This window comes from Acomys russatus, chromosome 6 (genome assembly GCF_903995435.1).
Source record: "Acomys russatus chromosome 6, mAcoRus1.1, whole genome shotgun sequence".
NCBI classification, from domain to species: domain Eukaryota; kingdom Metazoa; phylum Chordata; class Mammalia; order Rodentia; family Muridae; genus Acomys; species Acomys russatus.
In genome coordinates, this window is record NC_067142.1 from 89,433,202 (window position 1) to 89,440,908 (window position 7,707).

The 7,707-nt window shown below is 40.2% G+C and overlaps 1 pseudogene; it reads right to left on the reverse strand.

Annotated features, from left to right (window-relative positions):
• Window positions 1-3,352: 3,352 nt before the first annotated feature.
• LOC127191191 (tumor suppressor candidate 2-like) lies at window positions 3,353-3,663 on the reverse strand (annotated as a pseudogene).
• Window positions 3,664-7,707: the final 4,044 nt, after the last annotated feature.

Here is a 7,707-nt window from a genome sequence, read left to right on the forward strand (position 1 = left end):
TGTGAATGACAACTAAGAGCCCTAGATAGTGAAGACAGAGTTGATTGTAGCAAAGGATCCAGGTATGTTAGACAGATTGAGCTGGTGTCTGGTGGCTCTGAAGTGACAATAGAAACAGGACATGAAATTGATTTTGCAAGATTCTATTTCATTAATGATTCTGGAAAATTTCACTGAGAATGTTAAATGTGGTAAAATGGATTCCCCATTATAGGTGGTACAGTAAGCATTCAGTAGTTCCCTGTATTTGATTAGTTTTGAGTCTCTGAAATAACTTGCCTATAGAAAACAAAGTCTCTGACCTAGACTGAAAGCAGGCCTGGCTTTGGGTGTGAAATGAGCCATTTGTGTGTGTAGCAAATGTCATAGTGGATACCTTTTTAGGGACTGTGATTTTCCTTATCATTTGCTTTGGTCAGGTTCCAAGTGTAATCTGTATATCCCCCGCTCCCCCCCCCCCTCCCCCGTGCAATTACCTTCCTTTTGAACCAGAAAATCTTCTGTTACTAAAAATAGTCTTGCCAGTATGGCTCCAATGGACATGTCTGACAGATTTGGATTGTAGCACACAATATCCAAATTGTGACCGCTGATGACTCTGCCCTCCTCCTCAGTCTGTATAGCTATTTTTGACATTGTTAATGGTATCACACTGAAGACAGTGTGAGTGGTTCGATTGAGGCTGTCATCTTCTTCTTCTTCTTCTTCTTCTTCTTCTTCTTCTTCTTCTTCTTCTTCTTCTGGTTTTTTTCAAGACAAGGTTTCTCTGTGTAGCCTTCTCTGTCCTAGACTCACTTTGTAGACCGTGTTAGCCTCGAACTCACAGAGATCTACCTGCCTCTGCCTCCCAAGTGCTGGGATTAATGGCATTCACCACCACTCTTGGGCTGAGTTGTTTGTTTTTTTCCTTTAAGGAGATCCATTTGCTTTCTGACTCTATTGACCCCTTAAATTTTTCTCTGTCAGAGAACTGTGTACTCACTGATGCACTCTGTTGAGTTAGTCCTGATTGGAGTGGATGACATCAGGCCACACTGTTATTATAGATAGAAAACTCACTATAGATTACAGCAAAATTAGAATACACCTTTTGAGTAATTATGATTGCTGACTTAAATCAGAAAAACGTCTCCTTGGTTCAAGGAAATCACTGTGCCCATGCACATGTGGCCAGATTCTTGTTTTTAAAATCATGACTTGTTAACACTGAGTTTTTTCACTGTTGACTTCTTGCAGGAGTAGGAATACCTGGACCCTAGCCTCAGGGCTTTTTTTTTCAGAGACCTCTTGTGCAGCATTCTGGATTATGTGGGTCAGAATCTAGTTTTCTTGCTGTTTTCCTTCCACAGGCTACCCGAGAAAAGGGCTCTGCATGTGTGTAAACTGTGTGTGAATGAGTCTCACATCTTGTAGACTAAATAAAATCTAGATATGGAGACAATGGACAGCCTTGTCTTGCCCCTGATTTTAGTGGAGTTGTTTTTACTTTCTTTCCATTTGGTTTGATGTTGGCTGTAGCTTGCTGCAGATTTCCCTTTATTATGTTTAGGTATGTGCTGGAGGTGGGTCTGATGTATTTTGATGCTAATTACTGCTTGCCAGCTTGTATCTTGCCTAAGAGCCTAACCTGTTTGACCAATAAAAGGCCATCAGTCCTGGGCAGGGCAAATGGGATGGGCGTGGCTAAGGTTCCCCGGGCTAAGGTTCCCCGGGCTTTGGGAGACAGATACAATCTTTCGAGAAAAGACAAGCGGAGAGGAAAGGAAGAGGAAAGCTGCGCCATGGGTTGGATGAAGGAGAAAGATATGGCCAGAGTGGATGGAGATTTGGTCCACATGATGAAAAATAGCAAGTATTTGGGATTATGGGTGGGAGGTATTTGACAGAAATTATTAGAAGCAGATGGCATAAGAAGAAGTTTAGGTATTTAATATCTGCCCTGCCCAAGGCTAACTAAGGCTGTTTTAAAATATAATAGGTGTCTGTGTCTTGACTGGTTACTAGCAGGTTAGAGAATACCACTGTAATGATAATTATAGGCCTAATATATATAAACATTATTAGGCTATACTGATTAAATTAACCACAACAGGTATGTTCCTTGTATCCCTAATCTCTCCAAGACTTTTATCATGAATTGCTGTTGGATTTTGTCAAAGGCTTGGTAGGTGACAAATGAGATGATCCTGTGTGGTTTTCTTTTTTTCTGTCAGTTTATTCATATGATGGGTTACATTTACTGATTTTTGTATGTTGAACCATCTCTGGGATGAAGCCTACTTGAATATTGTGTGTGATCTTTTTGATCTGTTATTTGATAGAGTCTGTAAATATTTTATTGAGAAATTTTGGATCTATGTCCATGATGGAAATTGGTCAGCAGTGCTTTCTTGTTGAGTAATTATGTGCTTTGGGTATCAAGGTAATTGTGGCTTCATAAAATGAATTGAGTAATAATCCTTCTGTTTCTATTTGCAGAATAGGTTGAGCAGTATTGGTGTTAAGTTTTTTTTGAAAGTCTGGTTGATTTCTGCATGAAAACCATCCAGCTCTGGGTTTTTTTTGTTTTGTTTTGTTTTGTTTTTTGTTTGTTTGTTTTTTGTGTTTTTTGGGGAGGGGGTTGGGAGTCCTTTAATGAATTTTTCTGTTTCACTAGGGGTTACAGGTCTACCTAAGTTGTTTACCTGATCTTGATTTAACTTTGGTAAGAGTTGCCTATCAGACTAGAGAGATGGCTCAGAGGTTAAGAGCACTGGCTGTTCTTCCAAAGGTCCTGAGTTCAATTCCCAGCAACCACATGGTAGTTCACAACCATCTATAATGTGATCTGATTCCCTCTTCTGGCAGGCAGAACATTGTGTACATAATAAATAAATAAATCTTTAAAAAAAAAAAAAAAAAGAGTTGCCTATCAATTAAATTATCCATTTATTTTAGATTTTCCAATTTGTTGTAGTACAGGTTTTTAAAATGTGTCCTTAACTAGTCTAAGGATTTCCTCATTGTCTGCTTGTATGTCCTTTTTGTTTCCTATTTTTAAAATTTGCATATTCTTCTGTGTTTTAGTTAGTTTGGATAAGGGTTAGTTTATTTTGTTTTTTTGCTATGAATCCACTCTGTTTCATTGATTCTTTGTTGTTTGTTTTTTGTTTTGTTTTGTTTGTGTTTTTTCTGGTCCAACGGAGTTTAGTTTATTCAGGGTTGTGGCGTCAGCCTGGACTCCTGAACGGAAGCTACGCCTTGGTCCGGGGAGTTTCTTGCTGGGGCAGTGGGCGCTTGTGTCTGCCATGCCACAGGCTCACACTTCATAAAGCAACACCGGGGGGTGGGGGAAGGGGGAATCCATGTCGATTCAGGCGCCTGCGCGTGTGTTGGGGGGATCCAGCCTCACGATGCCCTGAGGAATCAGATTCTTATATATCTGCCTCGGCTTGTCTCGCTTCTGTCCGTTCTTGGTGATAATTGTCTCCTCATAGAACTTGTGAGCCAGATCCCCATCTTTACCATAGAACATGGAGCATTGACGCGTGAACACAAAAGGAGGCACCTCTTCAGCTCGGCACTGCACCAAAGATTGCTCAGCGCCCGCTGCCTTAGGGCTGCTGCCACAGTAGCAGAAGCAAAAGTCCAGAGGCCCGGAGCTTTGGAGCCGCTGCCACCCATGTCGGCCCCGTGGCCCCTGGGCTCTCACAGTGTGACCATGCCCTGTCCTATCCTGACTCACAGGTGCCGCAGCTGCTGCCCGATTCTTTGTTTTCTTCTCTTTGTTATCTATTTACTTGATTTTGAGTGTTATGAGTTCCTTTAGCTTTTGTTAGTTTGGGAACTCTCTGTGGAGGAACATTTTTAGTTGTCTCTTGATCCTAAAGGTTTGCCTTTCATTTCTTGGCAAGTCTGTGTTTTCCAGTTGTAATCATCAATGTTTGGGTTTTTGTTACTTAAGTGATTGATATGGTTAACACGTTGCTTTGGGGGTTTTTCAAACTTTCTCATATATTAATGTCTCTGTGTCCTAATTAGCTTCAGCTCTCAGCATTTCAGACCCCACAGTTATGTGAGGGAGCCTCAATTGAGGGCATGCTCTCGTCAGAATGTCTGGTTGCTATGTCTGTGAGAGACTGTGTGACTGATGATTGATTTGAGAAGGCTCTTCCACTGAGGCAATATCCCTAAGCAAATGGGCCTGGCCAGCCGAATGTAACATGGTGACCCTCCAAGAGAGCAAGCCAGGAAACAATGTCTGTTCATGGTGTTTGCCTTGACTTTCTAGCTTGAGTTTCTATCCTAAGCTGCCAAAATGATGGACTGTGATCTGAGAGAACCATCCCAAACTCCCATTTACTACCTGAGATGCTTTTGATTAGAGGACAGAGCAAGTTAAAACAAAAAATGGTACTCAAAAAGTGATTTTGATGTTAGACAGAACTTGGGAAGTTCTCTTTTGGAGGAATGTGGAAAGTATCAGAAATTGAGCTTAATCAGCTGTTCTTGTAGGACCTGGAAGGTCATAGTGTTTTGAGTAGTGCAGACAGGAAGTTAAGGTCATAGGGATTCCAGCAGAAAATAGACCCCGGGAAAAATTTAGCTAGAGGACATTTGTGTGGTATTTCCCAAAATGTTTCTTATTCTGCTCATGCCCTGAGACAGAATTAAAAAACAGTGGGCTGATTCTTAGCTGGAATATTGAATCTTTTGAATGGTTACTACCTGTGACTCACTCAGGACTACATTAAAAAAAGAAAAAACAAAACAAAACAAAACATGTGCCTGAAGTAAAAACAAAATCTGCAGTTTGTAGAGAAAAACAGCACTAGGCAGTTTCAGATGGCAGTCAAATGCTGAAACAGAGGCAGGACTTTTCAAGGAGAAAAGAAAGAGGGCCCTTGTTCTGGGTTGGACGCCTAACAAAGTGCTCTAAGGATAATACTTCCTCCTGCTAAGCCTTAAATTAATGGAAAGAGTATGCAAAGTGATTCCTAGTTGCAGGAAAAAACTTCATATAAAACCTGCTGCTACTGTGGTCCAAGCATGGTAGGATCCATCCCAACATAGAAGCCAATCTTAACAGGATGGCCTTATTGTGTTGGTTCTGGAAACAAAAAAGATGCAAAATTCAAAGATTCTTCCTCTGTGGTTTCAGTTCAGCAACTTATGTTTGGCAGCTTAATAGTCCCAGTGAGGAGACTGTGAGAGTTCATTGCATTGAAGCTGTGAGGATGAAGCCTGAGTTGCATTTTGAGACCACAAACCTAAGCCATTGAGAAGTCTGCATGGAGAGATGCAGATAGGGAGTGGAAGTAGCCAAACTGAGGGATGCATGAAAAGGTACAGGAATAGAGCCATCTAAGTCCTTTGACGTGAAGATGTTTCTTGCCTTGGTCTAATCTGCCCTCACTGTGTACACATTCCTATTTCCCGGAATGAGAAGGACTATTCTGTGCCATCGTATGTTGCAAAGATAGAACTTGTTTAATGATTTTATAAGATGTGTCAATCAAGAGATTGTCATAATTGTCAGAAGCGACTTTGGACATTAGAACAGTGTAGAGGCTGTTGCTTTGGACATTTGAACAGTGTAGAGGTTGTAGCTTTGGACATTAGAACAGTGTACAGGCTGTTGCTTTGGGCATTTGAACAGTGAACAGGCTGTTGCAGATTATTAGGATCATTACAATTAGACTAAATGCATTTGCATCACAGGATGACCATAAGCTTATAGTGACCAGGATGAGAATGCAGTTGTTTGAGTCAAAAAGCTCCTAGATTAGAGGCTGTCTTTGAGCACTTGTCTGGCCTTTGTGGCTTTCTTTGGGGAGCTTATGGATGCTTTTGTAGGAGGAGCCTTTCTAGATTCTGTTGGTGTATTGTGTACAGTTTACTCTTGTTCATTCAAATGCTGATTTCTCTAGCCCACTATCTAGTTTGCATTGTGATGTTTATTTCAAGTATCTATGGTGTCAAGTTTGTGTAAAGTTGTGTCACCATTTGTCCTCTTTATTGTCAATAAAAGTCAACTAGCCAGTGCTGAGCAATAACAGAGACTAGGGTGGGACATCCTGGTCCAGTGAGGGGAGAAGAAAGATCAGGAAGGAAAAGAAGGATGCTTGTGGAGAGGACCAGGAAACACCAGGAGAAATGAACTGGACCTAGGAGATAAGTAAAAAGCAAGTATAATGTGGGATATCTGAATGGGAGGAAGGTATACTAGCTTGGAGGTTAGGATGGAATAATTATTGCTTAGTATTATGCTCTCTGCTAATTAAACAGATCCTAGTCTCTCTGTGTGGTGTTTTGGTTAAGGGATAAGCACTGATTATATTAAAAGTATAAATATTAATAAGAATTCAACAAGATTCCTTATTGGGGATGAAATTTGGTTGTCTATAGACTCAATCCATTTCCTGTTCTTTGTGTCTACTGTGTTGTGGTTGCAACTGATCAGTCAGCTTCCTTCTCATGCTGTCATGCCTGCACCAGTATAGACTCTATTGCTAAATCACATAAGATACAGTAGGAGCAATTGCTACCCAATGCTAAGATAATTTGCTATTCTTGTGTTTTTATATTTTTAAATTTGTTGTTTTTGTTTCTGTTTTTGAAAACAAAGTTTCTATGTATAGTCCTAGCTGTCCTGAAAGTAAGCATGTAGATGAGACAAGTGTCAAACTTAGAGACCCACCTGACTCTGGCTCCAGAGTGCTGGGATTAGATGTGGACCAACATGTCTGGCTGTTTTTTATTATTTTATATTTTAAAAAAGATTTATTATTTATTATTATGTATACTAACCCTAACCCTAACCCTGAGTGCTCTTCCTTCCTGTACATCTGCAGGCCAGAAGAGGGCATCAGATCACATTATAGATGGCGGTGAGCCACCATGTGGTTGCTGGAAATTGAACTCAGGACCTCTGGAAGAGCAGTAAGTGCTCTTAACCTCTGAGCCATCTCTCTAGCTCCCTGTTTTTTTTTTATTGTTTTTGGTTTTTGGTTTTTGGTTTTTTGAGTAAAGTTAGCGGAAGTTCTTGGAATGTAGGTTTTTGTACAAGGAAGCATATGCTGTTGTGCTGATCTTCATCCACATCTTGAATGAACAGTGTATTCTGTTTTTTAGGATGGCATGTATTCATGATAGTAATACAACCTGAGCCTTCTGAGTCACTGCACTGCAGGTGTGTGACGTTCTTCTTACATGTGTTTGTTCTGAATTTTATGAATGAATATGAGTAATTTTTCTGTATGCATGAACATGTATATCACGTGTGCCTCCTCTTCCCTGCTGTCAGTACTCCTGAACTTGGAATTATGAATAGTTGTGAGCCCCATGTAAATAGCGACAATTGACCTCAATTATTTTTTCCTTCACTTTTCTTTTTCTTATTTTATTTATTTTATTTTGTTTTTTTATTTTTGTTTTTCCAAGGCAGTATTTCTTTGTGTAGCCTTGGCTCTCATGGACTCACTTTGTATACTGCGCTGGCCTCAAACTCATAGTGGTCTGCCTGCCTCTGGCTCCCAAGTGCTAGGATTAAAGGTGTGCGCCACCATGCACAGCTTACCTCAATTATTTTCAATACCAGCAAGAGCTTTTAACTGGTGAGCGATCTCTCCTGCCCTATTTTGTTTATTTATATTGCTATTTTTATATATTACATTTATATTGCTATTATTTCCTCCTGTTCATTTATAAATGTTTAAACATGCATTC